General features: G+C 45.9%; 41 non-coding genes across 41 annotated transcripts; all 41 read left to right on the forward strand.

Moving 5' to 3' along the window:
- Positions 1-63: 63 nt before the first annotated feature.
- On the forward strand, positions 64-136 carry TRNAF-GAA (transfer RNA phenylalanine (anticodon GAA)). Its single transcript has one exon. It is a non-coding gene; the product is annotated as a tRNA-Phe (tRNA).
- A 354-nt stretch (positions 137-490) lies between these two features.
- TRNAF-GAA (transfer RNA phenylalanine (anticodon GAA)) lies at positions 491-563 on the forward strand. Its single transcript has one exon. It is a non-coding gene; the product is annotated as a tRNA-Phe (tRNA).
- A 1294-nt stretch (positions 564-1857) lies between these two features.
- TRNAF-GAA (transfer RNA phenylalanine (anticodon GAA)) lies at positions 1858-1930 on the forward strand. The gene has a single exon. It is a non-coding gene; the product is annotated as a tRNA-Phe (tRNA).
- Positions 1931-2273: 343 nt separating this feature from the next.
- Positions 2274-2346, forward strand: TRNAF-GAA (transfer RNA phenylalanine (anticodon GAA)). The gene has a single exon. It is a non-coding gene; the product is annotated as a tRNA-Phe (tRNA).
- Positions 2347-3335: 989 nt separating this feature from the next.
- Positions 3336-3408, forward strand: TRNAF-GAA (transfer RNA phenylalanine (anticodon GAA)). The gene has a single exon. It is a non-coding gene; the product is annotated as a tRNA-Phe (tRNA).
- Positions 3409-4913: 1505 nt separating this feature from the next.
- On the forward strand, positions 4914-4986 carry TRNAF-GAA (transfer RNA phenylalanine (anticodon GAA)). The gene has a single exon. It is a non-coding gene; the product is annotated as a tRNA-Phe (tRNA).
- Positions 4987-5341: 355 nt separating this feature from the next.
- TRNAF-GAA (transfer RNA phenylalanine (anticodon GAA)) lies at positions 5342-5414 on the forward strand. The gene has a single exon. It is a non-coding gene; the product is annotated as a tRNA-Phe (tRNA).
- Positions 5415-5551: 137 nt separating this feature from the next.
- TRNAF-GAA (transfer RNA phenylalanine (anticodon GAA)) lies at positions 5552-5624 on the forward strand. Its single transcript has one exon. It is a non-coding gene; the product is annotated as a tRNA-Phe (tRNA).
- Positions 5625-6064: 440 nt separating this feature from the next.
- TRNAF-GAA (transfer RNA phenylalanine (anticodon GAA)) lies at positions 6065-6137 on the forward strand. Its single transcript has one exon. It is a non-coding gene; the product is annotated as a tRNA-Phe (tRNA).
- Positions 6138-6278: 141 nt separating this feature from the next.
- On the forward strand, positions 6279-6351 carry TRNAF-GAA (transfer RNA phenylalanine (anticodon GAA)). The gene has a single exon. It is a non-coding gene; the product is annotated as a tRNA-Phe (tRNA).
- Positions 6352-6492: 141 nt separating this feature from the next.
- TRNAF-GAA (transfer RNA phenylalanine (anticodon GAA)) lies at positions 6493-6565 on the forward strand. Its single transcript has one exon. It is a non-coding gene; the product is annotated as a tRNA-Phe (tRNA).
- A 354-nt stretch (positions 6566-6919) lies between these two features.
- On the forward strand, positions 6920-6992 carry TRNAF-GAA (transfer RNA phenylalanine (anticodon GAA)). Its single transcript has one exon. It is a non-coding gene; the product is annotated as a tRNA-Phe (tRNA).
- Positions 6993-7346: 354 nt separating this feature from the next.
- Positions 7347-7419, forward strand: TRNAF-GAA (transfer RNA phenylalanine (anticodon GAA)). The gene has a single exon. It is a non-coding gene; the product is annotated as a tRNA-Phe (tRNA).
- A 995-nt stretch (positions 7420-8414) lies between these two features.
- On the forward strand, positions 8415-8487 carry TRNAF-GAA (transfer RNA phenylalanine (anticodon GAA)). Its single transcript has one exon. It is a non-coding gene; the product is annotated as a tRNA-Phe (tRNA).
- Positions 8488-8830: 343 nt separating this feature from the next.
- Positions 8831-8903, forward strand: TRNAF-GAA (transfer RNA phenylalanine (anticodon GAA)). Its single transcript has one exon. It is a non-coding gene; the product is annotated as a tRNA-Phe (tRNA).
- A 2332-nt stretch (positions 8904-11235) lies between these two features.
- Positions 11236-11308, forward strand: TRNAC-GCA (transfer RNA cysteine (anticodon GCA)). The gene has a single exon. It is a non-coding gene; the product is annotated as a tRNA-Cys (tRNA).
- A 141-nt stretch (positions 11309-11449) lies between these two features.
- On the forward strand, positions 11450-11522 carry TRNAF-GAA (transfer RNA phenylalanine (anticodon GAA)). The gene has a single exon. It is a non-coding gene; the product is annotated as a tRNA-Phe (tRNA).
- Positions 11523-11877: 355 nt separating this feature from the next.
- TRNAF-GAA (transfer RNA phenylalanine (anticodon GAA)) lies at positions 11878-11950 on the forward strand. Its single transcript has one exon. It is a non-coding gene; the product is annotated as a tRNA-Phe (tRNA).
- A 137-nt stretch (positions 11951-12087) lies between these two features.
- Positions 12088-12160, forward strand: TRNAF-GAA (transfer RNA phenylalanine (anticodon GAA)). The gene has a single exon. It is a non-coding gene; the product is annotated as a tRNA-Phe (tRNA).
- Positions 12161-13094: 934 nt separating this feature from the next.
- Positions 13095-13167, forward strand: TRNAF-GAA (transfer RNA phenylalanine (anticodon GAA)). The gene has a single exon. It is a non-coding gene; the product is annotated as a tRNA-Phe (tRNA).
- A 137-nt stretch (positions 13168-13304) lies between these two features.
- Positions 13305-13377, forward strand: TRNAF-GAA (transfer RNA phenylalanine (anticodon GAA)). The gene has a single exon. It is a non-coding gene; the product is annotated as a tRNA-Phe (tRNA).
- Positions 13378-13817: 440 nt separating this feature from the next.
- On the forward strand, positions 13818-13890 carry TRNAF-GAA (transfer RNA phenylalanine (anticodon GAA)). The gene has a single exon. It is a non-coding gene; the product is annotated as a tRNA-Phe (tRNA).
- Positions 13891-14031: 141 nt separating this feature from the next.
- TRNAF-GAA (transfer RNA phenylalanine (anticodon GAA)) lies at positions 14032-14104 on the forward strand. The gene has a single exon. It is a non-coding gene; the product is annotated as a tRNA-Phe (tRNA).
- Positions 14105-14585: 481 nt separating this feature from the next.
- TRNAF-GAA (transfer RNA phenylalanine (anticodon GAA)) lies at positions 14586-14658 on the forward strand. Its single transcript has one exon. It is a non-coding gene; the product is annotated as a tRNA-Phe (tRNA).
- Positions 14659-14799: 141 nt separating this feature from the next.
- On the forward strand, positions 14800-14872 carry TRNAC-GCA (transfer RNA cysteine (anticodon GCA)). The gene has a single exon. It is a non-coding gene; the product is annotated as a tRNA-Cys (tRNA).
- Positions 14873-15226: 354 nt separating this feature from the next.
- Positions 15227-15299, forward strand: TRNAF-GAA (transfer RNA phenylalanine (anticodon GAA)). The gene has a single exon. It is a non-coding gene; the product is annotated as a tRNA-Phe (tRNA).
- A 555-nt stretch (positions 15300-15854) lies between these two features.
- TRNAF-GAA (transfer RNA phenylalanine (anticodon GAA)) lies at positions 15855-15927 on the forward strand. The gene has a single exon. It is a non-coding gene; the product is annotated as a tRNA-Phe (tRNA).
- A 2215-nt stretch (positions 15928-18142) lies between these two features.
- TRNAF-GAA (transfer RNA phenylalanine (anticodon GAA)) lies at positions 18143-18215 on the forward strand. The gene has a single exon. It is a non-coding gene; the product is annotated as a tRNA-Phe (tRNA).
- Positions 18216-18566: 351 nt separating this feature from the next.
- Positions 18567-18639, forward strand: TRNAF-GAA (transfer RNA phenylalanine (anticodon GAA)). Its single transcript has one exon. It is a non-coding gene; the product is annotated as a tRNA-Phe (tRNA).
- A 141-nt stretch (positions 18640-18780) lies between these two features.
- On the forward strand, positions 18781-18853 carry TRNAF-GAA (transfer RNA phenylalanine (anticodon GAA)). Its single transcript has one exon. It is a non-coding gene; the product is annotated as a tRNA-Phe (tRNA).
- A 141-nt stretch (positions 18854-18994) lies between these two features.
- TRNAF-GAA (transfer RNA phenylalanine (anticodon GAA)) lies at positions 18995-19067 on the forward strand. Its single transcript has one exon. It is a non-coding gene; the product is annotated as a tRNA-Phe (tRNA).
- A 354-nt stretch (positions 19068-19421) lies between these two features.
- Positions 19422-19494, forward strand: TRNAF-GAA (transfer RNA phenylalanine (anticodon GAA)). Its single transcript has one exon. It is a non-coding gene; the product is annotated as a tRNA-Phe (tRNA).
- A 437-nt stretch (positions 19495-19931) lies between these two features.
- Positions 19932-20004, forward strand: TRNAF-GAA (transfer RNA phenylalanine (anticodon GAA)). The gene has a single exon. It is a non-coding gene; the product is annotated as a tRNA-Phe (tRNA).
- A 440-nt stretch (positions 20005-20444) lies between these two features.
- TRNAF-GAA (transfer RNA phenylalanine (anticodon GAA)) lies at positions 20445-20517 on the forward strand. The gene has a single exon. It is a non-coding gene; the product is annotated as a tRNA-Phe (tRNA).
- Positions 20518-20658: 141 nt separating this feature from the next.
- Positions 20659-20731, forward strand: TRNAF-GAA (transfer RNA phenylalanine (anticodon GAA)). Its single transcript has one exon. It is a non-coding gene; the product is annotated as a tRNA-Phe (tRNA).
- Positions 20732-21426: 695 nt separating this feature from the next.
- TRNAF-AAA (transfer RNA phenylalanine (anticodon AAA)) lies at positions 21427-21499 on the forward strand. Its single transcript has one exon. It is a non-coding gene; the product is annotated as a tRNA-Phe (tRNA).
- Positions 21500-21853: 354 nt separating this feature from the next.
- On the forward strand, positions 21854-21926 carry TRNAF-GAA (transfer RNA phenylalanine (anticodon GAA)). The gene has a single exon. It is a non-coding gene; the product is annotated as a tRNA-Phe (tRNA).
- Positions 21927-22269: 343 nt separating this feature from the next.
- On the forward strand, positions 22270-22342 carry TRNAF-GAA (transfer RNA phenylalanine (anticodon GAA)). The gene has a single exon. It is a non-coding gene; the product is annotated as a tRNA-Phe (tRNA).
- A 353-nt stretch (positions 22343-22695) lies between these two features.
- TRNAY-GUA (transfer RNA tyrosine (anticodon GUA)) lies at positions 22696-22768 on the forward strand. The gene has a single exon. It is a non-coding gene; the product is annotated as a tRNA-Tyr (tRNA).
- An 850-nt stretch (positions 22769-23618) lies between these two features.
- TRNAF-GAA (transfer RNA phenylalanine (anticodon GAA)) lies at positions 23619-23691 on the forward strand. Its single transcript has one exon. It is a non-coding gene; the product is annotated as a tRNA-Phe (tRNA).
- A 141-nt stretch (positions 23692-23832) lies between these two features.
- TRNAF-GAA (transfer RNA phenylalanine (anticodon GAA)) lies at positions 23833-23905 on the forward strand. Its single transcript has one exon. It is a non-coding gene; the product is annotated as a tRNA-Phe (tRNA).
- The last annotated feature ends 2109 nt before the right edge of the window (positions 23906-26014 follow it).

Genomic DNA, 26014 nt, shown 5'->3' on the forward strand with positions numbered 1-26014 from the left:
TTTACTGGCTATTAAACAGGCTTTCCTGTCCCTTGCAGATTTGCTAGCAACAATTTCTTGCAAGCCGAAATAGCTCAGTTGGGAGAGCGTTAGACTGAAGATCTAAAGGTCCCTGGTTCGATCCCGGGTTTCGGCACACATGCTCGCTTCCTTTTGAAGAAGAATGGGCTGTACTTTGTAAGCCGAATTTTTAAATATTCTCATGGTGCAGCAGTTTACTGGCTATTAAACAGGCTTTCCTGTCCCTTGCAGATTTGCTAGCAACAATTTCTTGCAAGCTGAAATAGCTCAGTTGGGAGAGCGTTAGACTGAAGATCTAAAGGTCCCTGGTTCGATCTCGGGTTTCGGCACAACTGCTCGCTTACTTTTAAGAAGAATGGGCTGTACTTTGTAAGCCGAATGTTTAAATATTCGCATGGTGCAGCAGTTTACTGGCTATTAAACAGGCTTCCCCGTCCTGTGTAGATTTGTTAGCAGCTTTTCCTCACATGCCGAAATAGCTCAGTTGGGAGAGCGTTAGACTGAAGATCTAAAGGTCCCTGGTTCGATCCCGGGTTTCGGCACATATACTTGCCTCCTTTTGAAGAAGAATGGGCTGTACTTTGTAAGCCGAATGTTTAAATATTCTCATGGTGCAGCATACTGGCTATTAAACAGGTTTCCCCGTCTCATGTAGACCTGCTAGCAGCTTTTTCTTGCATGCCGAAATATTCTCATGGTGCTGGAGTTTACTGGCTATTAAACAGGCTTCCCTGTCCCATGTAGACTTGCTAGCAGCCTTTTGTTGCATGCCGAAATAGCTCAGTTGGGAGAGCGTTAGACTGAAGATCTAAAGGTCCCTAGTTCGATCCCGGGTTTCGGCACACCTGGTCGCTTGCTTTTAAGAAGAATGGGCTGTATTTTTTGAGCCGAATGTTTAAATATTCTCATGGTGCAGTAGTTTACTGGCTATTAAACAGGCTTCCCTGTCCCGTGTAGATTTGCTAGCAGCCATTTCTTGCATGCTGAAATAGCTCAGTTGGGAGAGCATTAGACTAAAGATCTAAAGATCCATGTTTGGATCCCGGGTTTAGGCACACCTGCTCGCTTATTTTCAAGAAAAATGGACCGTACTGTGTAAGCCGGATTTTAAAATATTCGCATGGTGCAGCAGTTTACTGGCTATTAAACAGGCTTCCCCGTCCCGTGTAGATTTGCTAGCAAACTTTCTTTGCATGCCGAAATAGCTCAGTCGGGAGAGCGTTAGACTGAAGATCTAAAGGTCCCTGGTTCGGTCCCAGGTTTCGGCACACATGCTCGCTTGCTTTTGAAGAAGAATGGGCTGTGCTTTGTAAGCCGAATGTTTAAATATTCTCATGGTGCAGTGGTTTACTGGCTATTAAACAGGCTTCCCTGTCCCATGTAGACTTGCTAGCAGCCTTTGGTTGCATGCCGAAATATCTCAGTTGGGAGAGCGTTAGACTGAAGATCTAAAGGTCCCTGGTTCGATCCCGGGTTTCGGCACACGTGCTTGCGTCCTTTTGAAGAAGAATGGGCTGTACTTTGTAAGCCGAATGTTTAAATATTCTCATGGTGCAGGAGTTTACTGGCTATTAAACAGGCTTCCCCGTCCCGTGTAGATTTGCTAGCAGCCATTTCCCGCATGCTGAAATAGCTCAGTTGGAAGAGCGTTAGACTGAAGCTCTAAAGATCCATGTTTCGATCCCCTGTTTAGGCACACCTGCTCGCTTATTTTCAAGAAAAATGGACTGTACTGTGTAAGCCGGATTTTTAAATATTCGCATGGTGCAGCAGTTTACTGGCTATTAAACAGGCTTCCCCGTCCCGTGTAGATTTGCTAGCAAACCTTCCTTGCATGCCGAAATAGCTCAGTTGGGAGAGCGTTAGACTGAAGATCTAAAGGTCCCTGGTTCGATCCCGGGTTTCGGCACACATGCTCGCTTGCTTTTGAAGAAGAATGGGCTGTGCTTTGTAAGCCGAATTTTTAAATATTCTCATGGTGCAGTGGTTTACTGGCTATTAAACAGGCTTCCCTGTCCCATGTAGACTTGCTAGCAGCCTTTTATTGCATGCTGAAATAGCTCAGTTGGGAGAGCGTTAGACTAAAGGTCCCTGGTTCAATCCCGGGTTTCAGCACACCTGGTCGCTTGCTTTTAAGAAGAATGGGCTGTACTTTGTAAGCCGAATGTTTAAATATTCTCATGGTGCAGCATACTGGCTATTAAACAGGTTTCCCCGTCTCATGTAGACCTGCTAGCGGCTTTTTCTCGCATGCCGAAATAGCTCAGTTGGGAGAGCGTTAGACTGAAGATCTAAAGGTCCCTGGTTCGATCCCGGGTTTCGGCACACACGCTCGCTTCCTTTTGAAGAAGAATGGGCTGTACTTTGTAAGCCGAATTTTTAAATATTCTCATGGTGCAGCAGTTTACTGGCTATTAAACAGGCTTTCCTGTCCCGTGCAGATTTGCTAGCAACTTTTCTTGCAAGCCGAAATAGCTCAGTTGGGAGAGCGTTAGACTGAAGATCTAAAGGTCCCTGGTTCGATCCTGGGTTTCGGCACACCTGCTCGCTTACTTTTAAGAAGAATGGGCTGTACTTTGTAAGCCGAATGTTTAAATATTCGCATGGTGCAGCACTTTACTGGCTATTAAACAGGCTTCCCCGTCCTGTGTAGATTTGTTAGCAGCTTTTCCTCGCATGCCGAAATAGCTCAGTTGGGAGAGCGTTAGACTGAAGATCTAAAGGTCCCTGGTTCGATCCCGGGTTTCAGCACACATGCTCGCCTCCCTTTGAAGAAGAATGGGCTGTACTTTGTAAGCCAAATTTTTAAATATTCTCATGGTGCAGCAGTTTACTGGCTATTAAACAGGCTTTCCTGTCCCATATAGGCTTGCTAGCAGCCTTATATTGCATGCTGAAATAGCTCAGTTGGGAGAGCGTTAGACTGAATCTCTAAAGGTCCCTGGTTCAATTCCGGGTTTCAGCACACCTGGTCACTTGCTTTTAAGAAGAATGGGCTGTACTTTGTAAGCCGAATGTTTAAATATTCTCATGGTGCAGCATACTGGCTATTAAACAGGTTTCCCCGTCTCATGTAGCCCTGCTAGCAACTTTTCTTGCAAGCCGAAATAGCTCAGTTGGGAGAGCGTTAGACTGAAGATCTAAAAGTCCCTGGTTCGATCCTGGGTTTCGGCACAACTGCTCGCTTACTTTTAAGAAGAATGGGCTGTACTTTGTAAGCCGAATGTTTAAATATTCGCATGGTGCAGCAGTTTACTGGCTATTAAACAGGCTTCCCCGTCCTGTGTAGATTTGTTAGCAGCTTTTCCCCACATGCCGAAATAGCTCAGTTGGGAGAGCGTTAGACTGAAGATCTAAAGGTCCCTGGTTCGATCCCGGGTTTCGGCACATATGCTTGTCTCCTTTTGAAGAAGAATGGGCTGTACTTTGTAAGCCGAATGTTTAAATATTCTCATGGTGCAGCATACTGGCTATTAAACAGGTTTCCCCGTCTCATGTAGACCTGCTAGCAGCTTTTTCTTGCATGCCGAAATATTCTCATGGTGCTGGAGTTTACTTGCTATTAAACAGGCTTCCCTGTCCCATGTAGACTTGCTAGCAGCCTTTCATTGCATGCCGAAATAGCTCAGTTGGGAGAGCGTTAGACTGAAGATCTAAAGGTCCCTAGTTCGATCCCGGGTTTCGGCACACCTGCTCGCTTGCTTTTAAGAAGAATGGGCTGTATTTTGTGAGCCGAATGTTTAAATATTCTCATGGTGCAGGAGTTTACTGGCTATTAAACAGGCTTCCCCGTCCCGTGTAGATTTGCTAGCAGCCATTTCTTGGCTACTTTTGGGGCATGCGTAATTCAGGTGGTCATTTGGACTTTCTGCCTCCATCTCTATGGAATATCTTTGAAGCCGGTTAACTCAGTTTAACCCCGTCAAACCATATATTTTTGAAAACTAGACACCCCAGGGTATTTCAAGTGCTGTTATTTTAACCCTTTCCATGCACCCACTTCTCCGGAGTGGTCACAGTCCATCTAGAGGTCAGTGTTTGGTGTCGCTGGATGCCTCCCGATCGAGGCATTCGAGCGACACCATTTAAGTTTAGGAGGTGATCGTTGATCGCCTCCTAAACACTTTTAAAACGGGCATCCGCCGCCATACAATGTATGGCGGATGTTGACGCCCCGGGGAGAGGCCAGATATGGCCCCCGATGCCGATCTCGGCGTTACTGAATGCCTCGACATCGAGGCATTACAGCAACGCTGTTTAATCGAAGAAAGTGATCGTTGATCACTTTCTAAGCTTATTTAATTTTTTGACGGTTCAGGACCGTCAAAGGTCGTTAAGTGACCATTTTTCCGTGACGGTCCTGAACCGGCAAAGGTCGTTAAGCGGTTAAATATTCTCATGGTGCAGCTGTTTACTGGCTATTAATCAGGCTTCCCCGTCCCGTGTAGATTTGCTAGCAGCCTTTTCTTGCATGCCGAAATAGCTCAGTTGGGGGAGCGTTAGACTAAAGGTCCCTGGTTCGATCCTGGGTTTAGGCACACCTGCTCACTTATTTTCAAGAAGAATGGACTGTACTGTGTAAGCCGGATTATTAAATATTCGCATGGTGCAGCAGTTTACTGGCTATTAAACAGGCTTCCCCGTCCCGTGTAGATTTGCTAGCAGCTTTTCCTCACATGCCGAAATAGCTCAGTTGGGAGAGCGTTAGACTGAAGATCTAAAGGTCCCTGGTTCCATCCTGGGTTTCGGCACACATGCTCGCTCCCTTTTGAAGAAGAATGGGCTGTACTTTGTAAGCCGAATTTTTAAATATTCTCATGGTGCAGCAGTTTACTGGCTATTAAACAGGCTTTCCTGTCCCGTGCAGATTTGCTAGCATCGTTTTCTCGCATGCTGAAATAGCTCAGTTGGGAGAGCGTTAGACTGAAGATCTAAAGGTCCCTGGTTCGATTCCGGGTTTCGGCATACATACTCGCTTGCTTTTGAAGAAGAATGGGCTGTACTTTGTAAGCCGAATGTTTAAATATTTTCATGGTGCAGTGGTTTACTGGCTATTAAACCCGCTTCCCTGTCCCATGTAGACTTGCTAGCAGCCTTTTGTTGCGTGCCGAAATAGCTCGGTTGGGAGAGCATTAGACTGAACATCTGAAGGACCCTTGTTCAATCCCAGGTTTCAACACACATGCTCACTTGCTTTTGAAGAAGAATGGGCTGTACTTTGTAAGCCGAATTTTTTAATATTCTCATGGTGCAGCAGTTTACTGGCTATTAAACAGGCTTTCCTGTCCCATGCAGATTTGCTAGCATCGTTTTCTCGCATGCCGAAATAGCTCAGTTGGGAGAGCGTTAGACTGAAGATCTAAAGGTCCCTGGTTCGATCCCGGGTTTCGGCACACCTGCTCGCTTACTTTTAAGAAGAATGGGCTGTACTTTGTAAGCCGAATGTTTAAATATTCTCATGGTGCAGCATACTGGCTATTAAACAGGTTTCCCCGTCTCATGTAGACCTGCTAGCAGCTTTTTCTTGCATGCCGAAATAGCTCAGTTGGGAGAGCGTTAGACTGAAGATCTAAAGGTCCCTGGTTCGATCCCGGGTTTCGGCACATATGCTTGCCTCGTTTTGAAGAAGAATGGGCTGTACTTTGTAAGCCGAATGTTTAAATATTCTCATGGTGCAGCATACTGGCTATTAAACAGGTTTCCCCGTCTCATGTAGACTTGCTAGCATCTTTTTCTCGTATGCCGAAATATTCTCATGGTGCTGGAGTTTACTGGCTATTAAACAGGCTTCCCTGTCCCGTGTAGATTTGCTAGCAGCCATTTCTTGCATGCTGAAATAGCTCAGTTGGGAGAGCGTTAGACTGAAGATCTAAAGATCCATGTTTCGATCCCGGGTTTAGGCACACCTGCTCGCTTATTTTCAAGAAAAATGTACTGTACTGTGTAAGCCGGATTTTAAAATATTCGCATGGTGCAGTAGTTTACTGGCTATTAAACAGGCTTCCCCGTCCCGTGTAGATTTGCTAGCAAACTTTCCTTGCACGCCGAAATAGCTCAGTTGGGAGAGCGTTAGACTGAAGATCTAAAGGTCCCTGGTTCGATCCCGGGTTTCGGCACACATGCTCGCTTGCTTTTGAAGAAGAATGGGCTGTGCTTTGTTAGCCGAATGTTTAAACATTCTCATGGTGCAGTGGTTTACTGGCTATTAAACAGGCTTCCCTGTCCCATGTAGACTTGCTAGCAGCCTTTCATTGCTTGCCGAAATAGCTCAGTTGGGAGAGCGTTAGACTGAAGATCTAAAGGTCCCTGGTTCGATCCCGGGTTTCGGCACACATGCTCGCTTGCTTTTGAAGAAGAATGGGCTGTGCTTTGTAAGCCGAATGTTTAAACATTCTCATGGTGCAGTGCTTTACTGGCTATTAAACAGGCTTCCCTGTCCCATGTAGACTTGCTAGCAGCCTTTCATTGCATGCCGAAATAGCTCAGTTGGGAGAGCGTTAGACTGAAGATCTAAAGGTCCCTGGTTCGATCCCGGGTTTCGGCACACACGCTCGCTTCCTTTTGAAGAAGAATGGGCTGTACTTTGTAAGCCGAATTTTTAAATATTCTCATGGTGCAGCAGTTTACTGGCTATTAAACAGGCTTTCCTGTCCCTTGCAGATTTGCTAGCAACAATTTCTTGCAAGCCGAAATAGCTCAGTTGGGAGAGCGTTAGACTGAAGATCTAAAGGTCCCTGGTTCGATCTCGGGTTTCGGCACACCTGCTCGCTTACTTTTAAGAAGAATGGGATGTACTTTGTAAGCCGAATGTTTAAATATTCTCATGGTGCAGCAGTTTACTGGCTATTAAACAGGCTTCCCCGTCCTGTGTAGATTTGTTAGCAGCTTTTCTTCACATGCCGAAATAGCTCAGTTGGGAGAGCGTTAGACTGAAGATCTAAAGGTCCCTGGTTCGATCCCGGGTTTCGGCACGCACGCTCACCTCCTTTTGAAGAAGAATGGGCTGTACTTTGTAAGCCGAATGCTTAAATATTCTCATGGTGCAGCAGTTTACTGGCTATTAAACAGGCTTTCCTGTCCCGTGCAGATTTGCTAGCAACATTTTCTTGCAAGCCGAAATAGCTCAGTTGGGAGAGTGTTAGACTGAAGATCTAAAGATCCATGTTTCGATCCCGGGTTTAGGCACACCTGCTCACTTATTTTCAAGAAGAATGGACTGTACTGTGTAAGCTGGATTTTTAAATATTCGCATGGTGCAGCAGTTTACTGGCTATTAAACAGGCTTCCCCGTCCCGTGTAGATTTGCTAGCAGCCTTTCCTTGCATGCCGAAATAGCTCAGTTGGGAGAGCGTTAGACTGAAGATCTAAAGGTCCCTGGTTCGATCCCGGGTTTCGGCACACACGCTTGTCTCCTTTTGAAGAAGAATGGGCTGTACTTTGTAAGCCGAATGTTTAAATATTCTCATGGTGCAGTAGTTTACTGGCTATTAAACAGGCTTCCCCGTCCCGTGTAGATTTGCTAGCAGCCATTTCTTGCATGCTGAAATAGCTCAGTTGGGAGAGCATTAGACTAAAGATCTAAAGATCCATGTTTGGATCCCGGGTTTAGGCACACCTGCTCGCTTATTTTCAAGAAAAATGGACCGTACTGTGTAAGCCGGATTTTAAAATATTCGCATGGTGCAGCAGTTTACTGGCTATTAAACAGGCTTCCCCGTCCCGTGTAGATTTGCTGGCAAACTTTCCTTGCATGCCGAAATAGCTCAGTCGGGAGAGCGTTAGACTGAAGATCTAAAGGTCCCTGGTTCGGTCCCAGGTTTCGGCACACATGCTCGCTTGCTTTTGAAGAAGAATGGGCTGTGCTTTGTAAGCCGAATGTTTAAATATTCTCATGGTGCAGTGGTTTACTGGCTATTAAACAGGCTTCCCTGTCCCATGTAGACTTGCTAGCAGCCTTTGGTTGCATGCCGAAATATCTCAGTTGGGAGAGCGTTAGTCTGAAGATCTAAAGGTCCCTGGTTCGATCCCGGGTTTCGGCACACGTGCTTGCGTCCTTTTGAAGAAGAATGGGCTGTACTTTGTAAGCCGAATGTTTAAATATTCTCATGGTGCTGGAGTTTACTGGCTATTAAACAGGCTTCCCCGTCCCGTGTAGATTTGCTAGCAGCCATTTCCCGCATGCTGAAATAGCTCAGTTGGAAGAGCGTTAGACTGAAGCTCTAAAGATCCATGTTTCGATCCCGTGTTTAGGCACACCTGCTCGCTTATTTTCAAGAAAAATGGACTGTACTGTGTAAGCCGGATTTTTAAATATTCGCATGGTGCAGCAGTTTACTGGCTATTAAACAGGCTTCCCCGTCCCGTGTAGATTTGCTAGCAAACCTTCCTTGCATGCCGAAATAGCTCAGTTGGGAGAGCGTTAGACTGAAGATCTAAAGGTCCCTGGTTCGATCCCGGGTTTCGGCACACATGCTCGCTTGCTTTTGAAGAAGAATGGGCTGTGCTTTGTAAGCCGAATTTTTAAATATTCTCATGGTGCAGTGGTTTACTGGCTATTAAACAGGCTTCCCTGTCCCATGTAGACTTGCTAGCAGCCTTTTATTGCATGCTGAAATAGCTCAGTGGGGAGAGCGTTAGACTAAAGGTCCCTGGTTCAATCCCGGGTTTCAGCACACCTGGTCGCTTGCTTTTAAGAAGAATGGGCTGTACTTTGTAAGCCGAATGTTTAAATATTCTCATGGTGCAGCATACTGGCTATTAAACAGGTTTCCCCGTCTCATGTAGACCTGCTAGCAGCTTTTTCTCGCATGCCGAAATAGCTCAGTTGGGAGAGCGTTAGACTGAAGATCTAAAGGTCCCTGGTTCGATCCCGGGTTTCGGCACACACGCTCGCTTCCTTTTGAAGAAGAATGGGCTGTACTTTGTAAGCCGAATTTTTAAATATTCTCATGGTGCAGCAGTTTACTGGCTATTAAACAGGCTTTCCTGTCCCGTGCAGATTTGCTAGCAACTTTTCTTGCAAGCCGAAATAGCTCAGTTGGGAGAGCGTTAGACTGAAGATCTAAAGGTCCCTGGTTCGATCCTGGGTTTCGGCACACCTGCTCGCTTACTTTTAAGAAGAATGGGCTGTACTTTGTAAGCCGAATGTTTAAATATTCGCATGGTGCAGCAGTTTACTGGCTATTAAACAGGCTTCCCCGTCCTGTGTAGATTTGTTAGCAGCTTTTCCTCGCATGCCGAAATAGCTCAGTTGGGAGAGCGTTAGACTGAAGATCTAAAGGTCCCTGGTTCGATCCCGGGTTTCAGCACACATGCTCGCCTCCCTTTGAAGAAGAATGGGCTGTACTTTGTAAGCCGAATGTTTAAATATTCTCATGGTGCAGCATACTGGCTATTAAACAGGTTTCCCCGTCTCATGTAGACCTGCTAGCAGCTTTTTCTCGCATGCCGAAATATTCTCATGGTGCTGGAGTTTACTGGCTATTAAACAGGCTTCCCTGTCCCATGTAGACTTGCTAGCAACCTTTCATGGCATGCCGAAATAGCTCAGTTGGGAGAGCGTTAGACTGAAGATCTAAAGGTCCCTAGTTCGATCCCGGGTTTCGGCACACCTGGTCGCTTGCTTTTAAGAAGAATGGGCTGTATTTTGTAAGCCAAATGTTTAAATATTCTCATGGTGCAGGGGTTTACTGGCTATTAAACAGGCTTCCCCGTCCCGTGTAGATTTGCTAGCAGCCATTTCTTGGCTACTTTTGGGGCATGCGTAATTCAGGTGGTCATTTGGACTTTCTGCCTCCATCTCTATGGAATATCTTTGAAGCCGGTTAACTCAGTTTAACCCCGTCAAACCATATATTTTTGAAAACTAGACACCCCAGGGTATTTCAAGTGCTGTTATTTTAACCCTTTCCATGCACCCACTTCTCCGGAGTGGTCACAGTCCATCTAGAGGTCAGTGTTTGGTGTCGCTGGATGCCTCCCGATCGAGGCATTCGAGCGACACCATTTAAGTTTAGGAGGTGATCGTTGATCGCCTCCTAAACACTTTTAAAACGATGTATGGCGGATGTTGACGCCCCGGGGAGAGGCCAGATATGGCCCCCGATGCCGATCTCGGCGTTACTGAATGCCTCGACATCGAGGCATTACAGCAACGCTGTTTAATCGAAGAAAGTGATCGTTGATCACTTTCTAAGCTTATTTAATTTTTTGACGGTTCAGGACCGTCAAAGGTCGTTAAGTGACCGTTTTTCCGTGACGGTCCTGAACCGGCAAAGGTCGTTAAGCGGTTAAATATTCTCATGGTGCAGCTGTTTACTGGCTATTAATCAGGCTTCCCCGTCCCGTGTAGATTTGCTAGCAGCCTTTTCTTGCATGCCGAAATAGCTCAGTTGGGGGAGCGTTAGACTAAAGGTCCCTGGTTCGATCCTGGGTTTAGGCACACCTGCTCACTTATTTTCAAGAAGAATGGACTGTACTGTGTAAGCCGGATTATTAAATATTCGCATGGTGCAGCAGTTTACTGGCTATTAAACAGGCTTCCCCGTCCCGTGTAGATTTGCTAGCAGCTTTTCCTCACATGCCGAAATAGCTCAGTTGGGAGAGCGTTAGACTGAAGATCTAAAGGTCCCTGGTTCCATCCTGGGTTTAGGCACACCTGCTCGCTCCCTTTTGAAGAAGAATGGGCTGTACTTTGTAAGCCGAATTTTAAAATATTCGCATGGTGCAGCAGTTTACTGGCTATTAAACAGGCTTCCCCGTCCCGTGTAGATTTGCTAGCAAACTTTCCTTGCATGCCGAAATAGCTCAGTCGGGAGAGCGTTAGACTGAAGATCTAAAGGTCCCTGGTTCGGTCCCAGGTTTCGGCACACATGCTCGCTTGCTTTTGAAGAAGAATGGGCTGTGCTTTGTAAGCCGAATGTTTAAATATTCTCATGGTGCAGCTGTTTACTGGCTATTAATCAGGCTTCCCCGTCCCGTGTAGATTTGCTAGCAGCCTTTTCTTGCATGCCGAAATAGCTCAGTTGGGGGAGCGTTAGACTAAAGGTCCCTGGTTCGATCCTGGGTTTAGGCACACCTGCTCACTTATTTTCAAGAAGAATGGACTGTACTGTGTAAGCCGGATTATTAAATATTCGCATGGTGCAGCAGTTTACTGGCTATTAAACAGGCTTCCCCGTCCCGTGTAGATTTGCTAGCAGCTTTTCCTCACATGCCGAAATAGCTCAGTTGGGAGAGCGTTAGACTGCAGATCTAAAGGTCCCTGGTTCCATCCTGGGTTTCGGCACACATGCTCGCTCCCTTTTGAAGAAGAATGGGCTGTACTTTGTAAGCCGAATTTTTAAATATTCTCATGGTGCAGCAGTTTACTGGCTATTAAACAGGCTTTCCTGTCCCGTGCAGATTTGCTAGCATCATTTTCTCGCATGCTGAAATAGCTCAGTTGGGAGAGCGTTAGACTGAAGATCTAAAGGTCCCTGGTTCGATTCCGGGTTTCGGCATACATACTCGCTTGCTTTTGAAGAAGAATGGGCTGTACTTTGTAAGCCGAATGTTTAAATATTCTCATGGTGCAGTGGTTTACTGGCTATTAAACCCGCTTCCCTGTCCCATGTAGACTTGCTAGCAGCCTTTTGTTGCGTGCCGAAATAGCTCGGTTGGGAGAGCATTAGACTGAACATCTGAAGGACCCTTGTTCAATCCCAGGTTTCAACACACATGCTCACTTGCTTTTGAAGAAGAATGGGCTGTACTTTGTAAGCCAAATTTTTTAATATTCTCATGGTGCAGCAGTTTACTGGCTATTAAACAGGCTTTCCTGTCCCATGCAGATTTGCTAGCATCGTTTTCTCGCATGCCGAAATAGCTCAGTTGGGAGAGCGTTAGACTGAAGATCTAAAGGTCCCTGGTTCGATCCCGGGTTTCGGCACACCTGCTCGCTTACTTTTAAGAAGAATGGGCTGTACTTTGTAAGCCGAATGTTTAAATATTCTCATGGTGCAGCATACTGGCTATTAAACAGGTTTCCCCGTCTCATGTAGACCTGCTAGCAGCTTTTTCTTGCATGCCGAAATAGCTCAGTTGGGAGAGCGTTAGACTGAAGATCTAAAGGTCCCTGGTTCGATCCCGGGTTTCGGCACATATACTTGCCTCGTTTTGAAGAAGAATGGGCTGTACTTTGTAAGCCGAATGTTTAAATATTCTCATGGTGCAGCATACTGGCTATTAAACAGGTTTCCCCGTCTCATGTAGACTTGCTAGCATCTTTTTCTCGTATGCCGAAATATTCTCATGGTGCTGGAGTTTACTGGCTATTAAACAGGCTTCCCTGTCCCGTGTAGATTTGCTAGCAGCCATTTCTTGCATGCTGAAATAGCTCAGTTGGGAGAGCGTTAGACTGAAGATCTAAAGATCCATGTTTCGATCCCGGGTTTAGGCACACCTGCTCGCTTATTTTCAAGAAAAATGGACTGTACTGTGTAAGCCGGATTTTAAAATATTCGCATGGTGCAGTAGTTTACTGGCTATTAAACAGGCTTCCCCGTCCCGTGTAGATTTGCTAGCAAACTTTCCTTGCATGCCGAAATAGCTCAGTTGGGAGAGCGTTAGACTGAAGATCTAAAGGTCCCTGGTTTGATCCCGGGTTTCGGCACACATGCTCGCTTGCTTTTGAAGAAGAATGGGCTGTGCTTTGTTGGTTCGATTCCGGGTTTCGGCATACATACTCGCTTGCTTTTGAAGAAGAATGGGCTGTACTTTGTAAGCCGAATGTTTAAATATTCTCATGGTGCAGTGGTTTACTGGCTATTAAACCCGCTTCCCTGTCCCATGTAGACTTGCTAGCAGCCTTTTGTTGCGTGCCGAAATAGCTCGGTTGAGAGAGCATTAGACTGAACATCTGAAGGACCCTTGTTCAATCCCAGGTTTCAACACACATGCTCACTTGCTTTTGAAGAAGAATGGGCTGTACTTTGTAAGCCGAATTTTTTAATATTCTCATGGTGCAGCAGTTTACTGGCTATTAAACAGGCTTTCCTGTCCCATGCAGATTTGCTAGCATCGTTTTCTCGCATGCCGAAATAGCTCAGTTGGGAGAGCGTTAGACTGAAGATCTAAAGGTTCCTGGTTCGATCCCGGGTTTCGGCACACCTGCTCGCTTACTTTTAAGAAGAATGGGCTGTACTTTGTAAGCCGAATGTTTAAATATTCTCATGGTGCAGCATACCGGCTATTAAACAGGTTTCCCCGTCTCATGTAGACCTGCTAGCAGCTTTTTCTTGCATGCCGAAATAGCTCAGTTGGGAGAGCGTTAGACTGAAGATCTAAAGGTCCCTGGTTCGATCCCGGGTTTCGGCACATATACTTGCCTCGTTTTGAAGAAGAATGGGCTGTACTTTGTAAGCCGAATGTTTAAATATTCTCATGGTGCAGCATACTGGCTATTAAACAGGTTTCCCCGTCTCATGTAGACTTGCTAGCATCTTTTTCTCGTATGCCGAAATATTCTCATGGTGCTGGAGTTTACTGGCTATTAAACAGGCTTCCCTGTCCCGTGTAGATTTGCTAGCAGCCATTTCTTGCATGCTGAAATAGCTCAGTTGGGAGAGCGTTAGACTGAAGATCTAAAGATCCATGTTTCGATCCCGGGTTTAGGCACACCTGCTCGCTTATTTTCAAGAAAAATGTACTGTACTGTGTAAGCCGGATTTTAAAATATTCGCATGGTGCAGTAGTTTACTGGCTATTAAACAGGCTTCCCCGTCCCGTGTAGATTTGCTAGCAAACTTTCCTTGCATGCCGAAATAGCTCAGTTGGGAGAGCGTTAGACTGAAGATCTAAAGGTCCCTGGTTCGATCCCGGGTTTCGGCACACATGCTCGCTTGCTTTTGAAGAAGAATGGGCTGTGCTTTGTTAGCCGAATGTTTAAACATTCTCATGGTGCAGTGGTTTACTGGCTATTAAACAGGCTTCCCTGTCCCATGTAGACTTGCTAGCAGCCTTTCATTGCATGCCGAAATAGCTCAGTTGGGAGAGCGTTAGACTGAAGATCTAAAGGTCCCTGGTTCGATCCCGGGTTTCGGCACACACGCTCGCTTCCTTTTGAAGAAGAATGGGCTGTACTTTGTAAGCCGAATTTTTAAATATTCTCATGGTGCAGCAGTTTACTGGCTATTAAACAGGCTTTCCTGTCCCTTGCAGATTTGCTAGCAACAATTTCTTGCAAGCCGAAATAGCTCAGTTGGGAGAGCGTTAGACTGAAGATCTAAAGGTCCCTGGTTCGATCTCGGGTTTCGGCACACCTGCTCGCTTACTTTTAAGAAGAATGGGATGTACTTTGTAAGCCGAATGTTTAAATATTCGCATGGTGCAGCAGTTTACTGGCTATTAAACAGGCTTCCCCGTCCTGTGTAGATTTGTTAGGCACACCTGCTCGCTTATTTTCAAGAAAAATGGACCGTACTGTGTAAGCCGGATTTTAAAATATTCGCATGGTGCAGCAGTTTACTGGCTATTAAACAGGCTTCCCCGTCCCGTGTAGATTTGCTAGCCAACTTTCCTTGCATGCCGAAATAGCTCAGTTGGGAGAGCGTTAGACTGAAGATCTAAAGGTCCCTGGTTCGATCCCAGGTTTCGGCACACATGCTCGCTTGCTTTTGAAGAAGAATGGGCTGTGCTTTGTAAGCCGAATGTTTAAATATTCTCATGGTGCAGTGGTTTACTGGCTATTAAACAGGCTTCCCTGTCCCATGTAGACTTGCTAGCAGCCTTTCGTTGCATGCCGAAATAGCTCAGTTGGGAGAGCGTTAGACTGCAGATCTAAAGGTCCCTGGTTCGATCCCGTGTTTCGGCACACGTGCTTGCGTCCTTTTGAAGAAGAATGGGCTGTACTTTGTAAGCCGAATGTTTAAATATTCTCATGGTGCAGGAGTTTACTGGCTATTAAACAGGCTTCCCCGTCCCGTGTAGATTTGCTAGCAGCCATTTCCCGCATGCTGAAATAGCTCAGTTGGAAGAGCGTTAGACTGAAGCTCTAAAGATCCATGTTTCGATCCCGTGTTTAGGCACACCTGCTCGCTTATTTTCAAGAAAAATGGACTGTACTGTGTAAGCCGGATTTTTAAATATTCGCATGGTGCAGCAGTTTACTGGCTATTAAACAGGCTTCCCCGTCCCGTGTAGATTTGCTAGCAAACCTTACTTGCATGCCGAAATAGCTCAGTTGGGAGAGCGTTAGACTGAAGATCTAAAGGTCCCTGGTTCGATCCCGGGTTTCGGCACACATGCTCGCTTGCTTTTGAAGAAGAATGGGCTGTGCTTTGTAAGCCGAATTTTTAAATATTCTCATGGTGCAGTGGTTTACTGGCTATTAAACAGGCTTCCCTGTCCCATGTAGACTTGCTAGCAGCCTTTTATTGCATGCTGAAATAGCTCAGTTGGGAGAGCGTTAGACTAAAGGTCCCTGGTTCAATTCCGGGTTTCAGCACACCTGGTCGCTTGCTTTTAAGAAGAATGGGCTGTACTTTGTAAGCCGAATGTTTAAATATTCTCATGGTGCAGCATACTGGCTATTAAACAGGTTTCCCCGTCTCATGTAGACCTGCTAGCAACTTTTCTTGCAAGCTGAAATAGCTCAGTTGGGAGAGCGTTAGACTGAAGATCTAAAGGTCCCTGGTTCGATCCTGGGTTTCGGCACACCTGCTCGCTTACTTTTAAGAAGAATGGGCTGTACTTTGTAAGCCGAATGTTTAAATATTCGCATGGTGCAGCAGTTTACTGGCTATTAAACAGGCTTCCCCGTCCTGTGTAGATTTGTTAGCAGCTTTTCCTCACATGCCGAAATAGCTCAGTTGGGAGAGCGTTAGACTGAAGATCTAAAGGTCCCTGGTTCGATCCCGGGTTTCGGCACATATACTTGCCTCCTTTTGAAGAAGAATGGGCTGTACTTTGTAAGCCGAATGTTTAAATATTCTCATGGTGCAGCATACTGGCTATTAAACAGGTTTCCCCGTCTCATGTAGACCTGCTAGCAGCTTTTTCTCGCATGCCGAAATATTCTCATGGTGCTGGAGTTTACTGGCTATTAAACAGGCTTCCCTGTCCCGTGTAGATTTGCTAGCAGCCATTTCTTGCATGCTGAAATAGCTCAGTTGGGAGAGCGTTAGACTGAAGATCTAAAGATCCATGTTTCGATCCTGGGTTTAGGCACACCTGCTCGCTTATTTTCAAGAAAAATGTACTGTACTGTGTAAGCCGGATTTTAAAATATTCGCATGGTGCAGTAGTTTACTGGCTATTAAACAGGCTTCCCCGTCCCGTGTAGATTTGCTAGCAAACTTTCCTTGCATGCCGAAATAGCTCAGTCGGGAGAGCGTTAGACTGAAGATCTAAAGGTCCCTGGTTCGATCCTGGGTTTCGGCACACCTGGTCGCTTGCTTTTAAGAAGAATGGGCTGTATTTTGTAAGCCGAATGTTTAAATATTCTCATGGTGCAGGAGTTTACTGGCTATTAAACAGGCTTCCCCGTCCCGTGTAGATTTGCTAGCAGCCATTTCTTGGCTACTTTTGGGGCATGCGTAATTCAGGTGGTCATTTGGACTTTCTGCCTCCATCTCTATGGAATATCTTTGAAGCCGGTTAACTCAGTTTAACCCCGTCAAACCATATATTTTTGAAAACTAGACACCCCAGGGTATTTCAAGTGCTGTTATTTTAACCCTTTCCATGCACCCACTTCTCCGGAGTGGTCACAGTCCATCTAGAGGTCAGTGTTTGGTGTCGCTGGATGCCTCCCGATCGAGGCATTCGAGCGACACCATTTAAGTTTAGGAGGTGATCGTTGATCGCCTCCTAAACACTTTTAAAACGGGCATCCGCCGCCATACAATGTATGGCGGATGTTGACGCCCCGGGGAGATATGGCCCCCGATGCCGATCTCGGCGTTACTGAATGCCTCAACATCGAGGCATTACAGCAACGCTGTTTAATCGAAGAAAGCCCCCGATGCCGATCTCGGCGTTACTGAATGCCTCAACATCGAGGCATTACAGCAACGCTGTTTAATCGAAGAAAGTGATCGTTGATCACTTTCTAAGCTTATTTAATTTTTTGACGGTTCAGGACCGTCAAAGGTCGTTAAGTGACCGTTTTTCCGTGACGGTCCTGAACCGGCAAAGGTCGTTAAGGGGTTAAATATTCTCATGGTGCAGCTGTTTACTGGCTATTAAACAGGCTTCCCCGTCCCGTGTAGATTTGCTAGCAGCCTTTTCTTGCATGCCGAAATAGCTCAGTTGGGGGAGCGTTAGACTAAAGGTCCCTGGTTCGATCCTGGGTTTAGGCATACCTGCTCACTTATTTTCAAGAAGAATGGACTGTACTGTGTAAGCCGGATTATTAAATATTCGCATGGTGCAGCAGTTTACTGGCTATTAAACAGGCTTCCCCGTCCCGTGTAGATTTGCTAGCAGCTTTTCCTCACATGCCGAAATAGCTCAGTTGGGAGAGCGTTAGACTGAAGATCTAAAGGTCCCTGGTTCCATCCTGGGTTTCGGCACACATGCTCGCTCCCTTTTGAAGAAGAATGGGCTGTACTTTGTAAGCCGAATTTTTAAATATTCTCATGGTGCAGCAGTTTACTGGCTATTAAACAGGCTTTCCTGTCCCGTGCAGATTTGCTAGCATCGTTTTCTCGCGTGCTGAAATAGCTCAGTTGGGAGAGCGTTAGACTGAAGATCTAAAGGTCCCTGGTTCGATCCCGGGTTTCGGCATACATACTCGCTTGCTTTTGAAGAAGAATGGGCTGTACTTTGTAAGCCGAATGTTTAAATATTCTCATGGTGCAGTGGTTTACTGGCTATTAAACGCGCTTCCCTGTCCCATGTAGACTTGCTAGCAGCCTTTTGTCGCATGCCGAAATAGCTCGGTTGGGAGAGCATTAGACTGAACATCTGAAGGACCCTTGTTCAATCCCAGGTTTCAACACACATGCTCACTTGCTTTTGAAGAAGAATGGGCTGTACTTTGTAAGCCGAATTTTTTAATATTCTCATGGTGCAGCAGTTTACTGGCTATTAAACAGGCTTTCCTGTCCCATGCAGATTTGCTAGCATCATTTTCTCACATGCCGAAATAGCTCAGTTGGGAGAGCGTTAGACTGAAGATCTAAAGGTCCCTGGTTCGATCCCGGGTTTCGGCACACCTGCTCGCTTACCTTTAAGAAGAATGGGCTGTACTTTGTAAGCCGAATGTTTAAATATTCTCATGGTGCAGCATACTGGCTATTAAACAGGTTTCCCCGTCTCATGTAGACCTGCTAGCAGCTTTTTCTTGCATGCCGAAATAGCTCAGTTGGGAGAGCGTTAGACTGAAGATCTAAAGGTCCCTTGTTCGATCCCGGGTTTCGGCACATATGCTTGCCTCCTTTTGAAGAAGAATGGGCTGTACTTTGTAAGCCGAATGTTTAAATATTCTCATGGTGCAGTAGTTTACTGGCTATTAAACAGGCTTCCCTGTCCCGTGTAGATTTGCTAGCAAACTTTCCTTACACGCCGAAATAGCTCAGTTGGGAGAGCGTTAGACTGAAGATCTAAAGGCCCCTGGTTCGATCCCGGGTTTCGGCACACATGCTCGCTTGCTTTTGAAGAAGAATGGGCTGTGCTTTGTAAGCCGAATGTTTAAACATTCTCATGGTGCAGCAGTTTACTGGCTATTAAACAGGCTTTCCTGTCCCATGTAGACTTGCTAGCAGCCTTTCATTGCATGCCAGAATAGCTCAGTTGGGAGAGCGTTAGACTGAAGATCTAAAGGTCCCTGGTTCGATCCCGGGTTTCGGCACACATGCTCGCTTCCTTTTGAAGAAGAATGGGCTGTACTTTGTAAGCCGAATTTTTAAATATTCTCATGGTGCAGCAGTTTACTGGCTATTAAACAGGCTTTCCTGTCCCTTGCAGATTTGCTAGCAACAATTTCTTGCAAGCCGAAATAGCTCAGTTGGGAGAGCGTTAGACTGAAGATCTAAAGGTCCCTGGTTCGATCCCGGGTTTCGGCACACATGCTCGCTTCCTTTTGAAGAAGAATGGGCTGTACTTTGTAAGCCGAATTTTTAAATATTCTCATGGTGCAGCAGTTTACTGGCTATTAAACAGGCTTTCCTGTCCCTTGCAGATTTGCTAGCAACAATTTCTTGCAAGCTGAAATAGCTCAGTTGGGAGAGCGTTAGACTGAAGATCTAAAGGTCCCTGGTTCGATCTCGGGTTTCGGCACAACTGCTCGCTTACTTTTAAGAAGAATGGGCTGTACTTTGTAAGCCGAATGTTTAAATATTCGCATGGTGCAGCAGTTTACTGGCTATTAAACAGGCTTCCCCGTCCTGTGTAGATTTGTTAGCAGCTTTTCCTCACATGCCGAAATAGCTCAGTTGGGAGAGCGTTAGACTGAAGATCTAAAGGTCCCTGGTTCGATCCCGGGTTTCGGCACATATGCTTGCCTCCTTTTGAAGAAGAATGGGCTGTACTTTGTAAGCCGAATGTTTAAATATTCTCATGGTGCAGCATACTGGCTATTAAACAGGTTTCCCCGTCTCATGTAGACCTGCTAGCAGCTTTTTCTTGCATGCCGAAATATTCTCATGGTGCTGGAGTTTACTGGCTATTAAACAGGCTTCCCTGTCCCATGTAGACTTGCTAGCAGCCTTTCATTGCATGCCGAAATAGCTCAGTTGGGAGAGCGTTAGACTGAAGATCTAAAGGTCCCTAGTTCGATCCCGGGTTTCGGCACACCTGGTCGCTTGCTTTTAAGAAGAATGGGCTGTACTTTGTAAGCCGAATGTTTAAATATTCTCATGGTGCAGCATAGTGGCTATTAAACAGGTTTCCCCGTCTCATGTAGACCTGCTGGCAGCTTTTTCTTGCATGCCGAAATAGCTCAGTTGGGAGAGCGTTAGACTGAAGATCTAAAGGTCCCTGGTTCGATCCCGGGTTTCGGCACATATGCTTGCCTCGTTTTGAAGAAGAATGGGCTGTACTTTGTAAGCCGAATGTTTAAATATTCTCATGGTGCAGCATACTGGCTATTAAACAGGTTTCCCCGTCTCATGTAGACTTGCTAGCATCTTTTTCTCGTATGCCGAAATATTCTCATGGTGCTGGAGTTTACTGGCTATTAAACAGGCTTCCCTGTCCCGTGTAGATTTGCTAGCAGCCATTTCTTGCATGCTGAAATAGCTCAGTTGGGAGAGCGTTAGACTGAAGATCTAAAGATCCATGTTTCGATCCCGGGTTTAGGCACACCTGCTCGCTTATTTTCAAGAAAAATGTACTGTACTGTGTAAGCCGGATTTTAAAATATTCGCATGGTGCAGTAGTTTACTGGCTATTAAACAGGCTTCCCCGTCCCGTGTAGATTTGCTAGCAAACTTTCCTTGCACGCCGAAATAGCTCAGTTGGGAGAGCGTTAGACTGAAGATCTAAAGGTCCCTGGTTCGATCCCGGGTTTCGGCACACATGCTCGCTTGCTTTTGAAGAAGAATGGGCTGTGCTTTGTTAGCCGAATGTTTAAACATTCTCATGGTGCAGTGGTTTACTGGCTATTAAACAGGCTTCCCTGTCCCATGTAGACTTGCTAGCAGCCTTTCATTGCTTGCCGAAATAGCTCAGTTGGGAGAGCGTTAGACTGAAGATCTAAAGGTCCCTGGTTCGATCCCGGGTTTCGGCACACATGCTCGCTTGCTTTTGAAGAAGAATGGGCTGTGCTTTGTAAGCCGAATGTTTAAACATTCTCATGGTGCAGTGCTTTACTGGCTATTAAACAGGCTTTCCTGTCCCTTGCAGATTTGCTAGCAACAATTTCTTGCAAGCCGAAATAGCTCAGTTGGGAGAGCGTTAGACTGAAGATCTAAAGGTCCCTGGTTCGATCTCGGGTTTCGGCACACCTGCTCGCTTACTTTTAAGAAGAATGGGATGTACTTTGTAAGCCGAATGTTTAAATATTCGCATGGTGCAGCAGTTTACTGGCTATTAAACAGGCTTCCCCGTCCTGTGTAGATTTGTTAGGCACACCTGCTCGCTTATTTTCAAGAAAAATGGACCGTACTGTGTAAGCCGGATTTTAAAATATTTGCATGGTGCAGCAGTTTACTGGCTATTAAACAGGCTTCCCCGTCCCGTGTAGATTTGCTAGCAAACTTTCCTTGCATGCCGAAATAGCTCAGTTGGGAGAGCGTTAGACTGAAGATCTAAAGGTCCCTGGTTCGCTCCCAGGTTTCGGCACACATGCTCGCTTGCTTTTGAAGAAGAATGGGCTGTGCTTTGTAAGCCGAATGTTTAAATATTCTCATGGTGCAGTGGTTTACTGGCTATTAAACAGGCTTCCCTGTCCCATGTAGACTTGCTAGCAGCCTTTCGTTGCATGCCGAAATAGCTCAGTTGGGAGAGCGTTAGACTAAAGATCTAAAGGTCCCTGGTTCGATCCCGGGTTTCGGCACACGTGCTTGCGTCCTTTTGAAGAAGAATGGGCTGTACTTTGTAAGCCGAATGTTTAAATATTCTCATGGTGCAGGAGTTTACTGGCTATTAAACAGGCTTCCCCGTCCCGTGTAGATTTGCTAGCAGCCATTTCCCGCATGCTGAAATAGCTCAGTTGGAAGAGCGTTAGACTGAAGCTCTAAAGATCCATGTTTCGATCCCGTGTTTAGGCACACCTGCTCGCTTATTTTCAAGAAAAATGGACTGTACTGTGTAAGCCGGATTTTTAAATATTCGCATGGTGCAGCAGTTTACTGGCTATTAAACAGGCTTCCCCGTCCCGTGTAGATTTGCTAGCAAACCTTACTTGCATGCCGAAATAGCTCAGTTGGGAGAGCGTTAGACTGAAGATCTAAAGGTCCCTGGTTCGATCCCGGGTTTCGGCACACATGCTCGCTTGCTTTTGAAGAAGAATGGGCTGTGCTTTGTATGCCGAATTTTTAAATATTCTCATGGTGCAGTGGTTTACTGGCTATTAAACAGGCTTCCCTGTCCCATGTAGACTTGCTAGCAGCCTTTTATTGCATGCTGAAATAGCTCAGTTGGGAGAGCGTTAGACTAAAGGTCCCTGGTTCAATCCCGGGTTTCAGCACACCTGGTCGCTTGCTTTTAAGAAGAATGGGCTGTACTTTGTAAGCCGAATGTTTAAATATTCTCATGGTGCAGCATACTGGCTATTAAACAGGTTTCCCCGTCTCATGTAGACCTGCTAGCAGCTTTTTCTCGCATGCCGAAATAGCTCAGTTGGGAGAGCGTTAGACTGAAGATCTAAAGGTCCCTGGTTCGATCCCGGGTTTCGGCACACACGCTCGCTTCCTTTTGAAGAAGAATGGGCTGTACTTTGTAAGCCGAATTTTTAAATATTCTCATGGTGCAGCAGTTTACTGGCTATTAAACAGGCTTTCCTGTCCCGTGCAGATTTGCTAGCAACTTTTCTTGCAAGCCGAAATAGCTCAGTTGGGAGAGCGTTAGACTGAAGATTTAAAGGTCCCTGGTTCGATCCTGGGTTTCGGCACACCTGCTCGCTTACTTTTAAGAAGAATGGGCTGTACTTTGTAAGCCGAATGTTTAAATATTCTCATGGTGCAGCAGTTTACTGGCTATTAAACAGGCTTTCCTGTCCCATATAGGCTTGCTAGCAGCCTTTTATTGCATGCTGAAATAGCTCAGTTGGGAGAGCGTTAGACTGTAGCTCTAAAGGTCCCAGGTTCAATTCCGGGTTTCAGCACACCTGGTCGCTTGCTTTTAAGAAGAATGGGCTGTACTTTGTAAGCCGAATGTTTAAATATTCTCATGGTGCAGCATACTGGCTATTAAACAGGCTTCCCGTCTCATGTAGACCTGCTAGCAACTTTTCTTGCAAGCCGAAATAGCTCAGTTGGGAGAGCGTTAGACTGAAGATCTAAAGGATCCTGGGTTTCGGCACACCTGCTCGCTTACTTTTAAGAAGAATGGGCTGTACTTTGTAAGCCGAATGTTTAAATATTCGCATGGTGCAGCAGTTTACTGGCTATTAAACAGGCTTCCCCGTCCTGTGTAGATTTGTTAGCAGCTTTTCCTCACATGCCGAAATAGCTCAGTTGGGAGAGCGTTAGACTGAAGATCTAAAGGTCCCTGGTTCGATCCTGGGTTTCGGCACATATGCTTGCCTCCTTTTGAAGAAGAATGGGCTGTACTTTGTAAGCCGAATGTTTAAATATTCTCATGGTGCAGCATACTGGCTATTAAACAGGTTTCCCCGTCTCATGTAGACCTGCTAGCAGCTTTTTCTCGCATGCCGAAATATTCTCATGGTGCTGGAGTTTACTGGCTATTAAACAGGCTTCCCTGTCCCGTGTAGACTTGCTAGCAGCCATTTCTTGCATGCTGAAATAGCTCAGTTGGGAGAGCGTTAGACTGAAGATCTAAAGATCCATGTTTCGATCCCGGGTTTAGGCACACCTGCTCGCTTATTTTCAAGAAAAATGTACTGTACTGTGTAAGCCGGATTTTAAAATATTCGCATGGTGCAGTAGTTTACTGGCTATTAAACAGGCTTCCCCGTCCCGTGTAGATTTGCTAGCAAACTTTCCTTGCATGCCGAAATAGCTCAGTCGGGAGAGCGTTAGACTGAAGATCTAAAGGTCCCTGGTTCGATCCCGGGTTTCGGCACACATGCTCGCTTGCTTTTGAAGAAGAATGGGCTGTGCTTTGTAAGCCGAATGTTTAAACATTCTCATGGTGCAGTGGTTTACTGGCTATTAAACAGGCTTCCCTGTCCCATGTAGACTTGCTAGCAGCCTTTCATTGCATGCCGAAATAGCTCAGTTGGGAGAGCGTTAGACTGAAGATCTAAAGGTCCCTGGTTCGATCCCGGGTTTCGGCACACCTGGTCGCTTGCTTTTAAGAAGAATGGGCTGTATTTTGTAAGCCGAATGTTTAAATATTCTCATGGTGCAGGAGTTTACTGGCTATTAAACAGGCTTCCCCGTCCCGTGTAGATTTGCTAGCAGCCATTTCTTGGCTACTTTTGGGGCATGCGTAATTCAGGTGGTCATTTGGACTTTCTGCCTCCATCTCTATGGAATATCTTTGAAGCCGGTTAACTCAGTTTAACCCCGTCAAACCATATATTTTTGAAAACTAGACACCCCAGGGTATTTCAAGTGCTGTTATTTTAACCCTTTCCATGCACCCACTTCTCCGGAGTGGTCACAGTCCATCTAGTGGTCAGTGTTTGGTGTCGCTGGATGCCTCCCGATCGAGGCATTCGAGCGACACCATTTAAGTTTAGGAGGTGATCGTTGATCGCCTCCTAAACACTTTTAAAACGGGCATCCGCCGCCATACAATGTATGGCGGATGTTGACGCCCCGGGGAGAGGCCAGATATGGCCCCCGATGCCGATCTCGGCGTTACTGAATGCCTCGACATCGAGGCATTACAGCAACGCTGTTTAATCGAAGAAAGTGATCGTTGATCACTTTCTAAGCTTATTTAATTTTTTGACGCTTCAGGACCGTCAAAGGTCGTTAAGTGACCGTTTTTCCGTGACGGTCCTGAACCGGCAAAGGTCGTTAAGGGGTTAAATATTCTCATGGTGCAGCTGTTTACTGGCTATTAAACAGGCTTCCCCGTCCCGTGTAGATTTGCTAGCAGCCTTTTCTTGCATGCCGAAATAGCTCAGTTGGGGGAGCGTTAGACTAAAGGTCCCTGGTTCGATCCTGGGTTTAGGCACACCTGCTCACTTATTTTCAAGAAGAATGGACTGTACTGTGTAAGCCGGATTATTAAATATTCGCATGGTGCAGCAGTTTACTGGCTATTAAACAGGCTTCCCCGTCCCGTGTAGATTTGCTAGCAGCTTTTTCCTCACATGCCGAAATAGCTCAGTTGGGAGAGCGATAGACTGAAGATCTAAAGGTCCCTGGTTCCATCCTGGGTTTCGGCACACATGCTCGCTCCCTTTTGAAGAAGAATGGGCTGTACTTTGTAAGCCGAATTTTTAAATATTCTCATGGTGCAGCAGTTTACTGGCTATTAAACAGGCTTTCCTGTCCCGTGCAGATTTGCTAGCATCATTTTCTCGCATGCTGAAATAGCTCAGTTGGGAGAGCGTTAGACTGAAGATCTAAAGGTCCCTGGTTCGATCCCGGGTTTCGGCATACATACTCGCTTGCTTTTGAAGAAGAATGGGCTGTACTTTGTAAGCCGAATTTTTTAATATTCTCATGGTGCAGCAGTTTACTGGCTATTAAACAGGCTTTCCTGTCCCATGCAGATTTGCTAGCATCATTTTCTCGCATGCCGAAATAGCTCAGTTGGGAGAGCGTTAGACTGAAGATCTAAAGGTCCCTGGTTTGATCCCGGGTTTCGGCACACCTGCTCGCTTACTTTTAAGAAGAATGGGCTGTACTTTGTAAGCCGAATGTTTAAATATTCTCATGGTGCAGCATACTGGCTATTAAACAGGTTTCCCCGTCTCATGTAGACCTGCTAGCAGCTTTTTCTTGCATGCTGAAATAGCTCAGTTGGGAGAGCATTAGACTGAAGATCTAAAGGTCCCTGGTTCGATCCCGGGTTTCGGCACATATGCTTGCCTCCTTTTGAAGAAGAATGGGCTGTACTTTGTAAGCCGAATGTTTAAATATTCTCATGGTGCAGCATACTGGCTATTAAACAGGTTTCCCCGTCTCATGTAGACTTGCTAGCATCTTTTTCTCGTATGCCGAAATATTCTCATGGTGCTGGAGTTTACTGGCTATTAAACAGGCTTCCCTGTCCCGTGTAGATTTGCTAGCAGCCATTTCTTGCATGCTGAAATAGCTCAGTTGGGAGAGCGTTAGACTGAAGATCTAAAGATCCATGTTTCAATCCCGGGTTTAGGCACACCTGCTCGCTTATTTTCAAGAAAAATGTACTGTACTGTGTAAGCCGGATTTTAAAATATTCGCATGGTGCAGTAGTTTACTGGCTATTAAACAGGCTTCCCCGT

The sequence above is a fragment of the Spea bombifrons genome, chromosome 3, assembly GCF_027358695.1.
Source record: "Spea bombifrons isolate aSpeBom1 chromosome 3, aSpeBom1.2.pri, whole genome shotgun sequence".
Classification (NCBI taxonomy): domain Eukaryota; kingdom Metazoa; phylum Chordata; class Amphibia; order Anura; family Pelobatidae; genus Spea; species Spea bombifrons.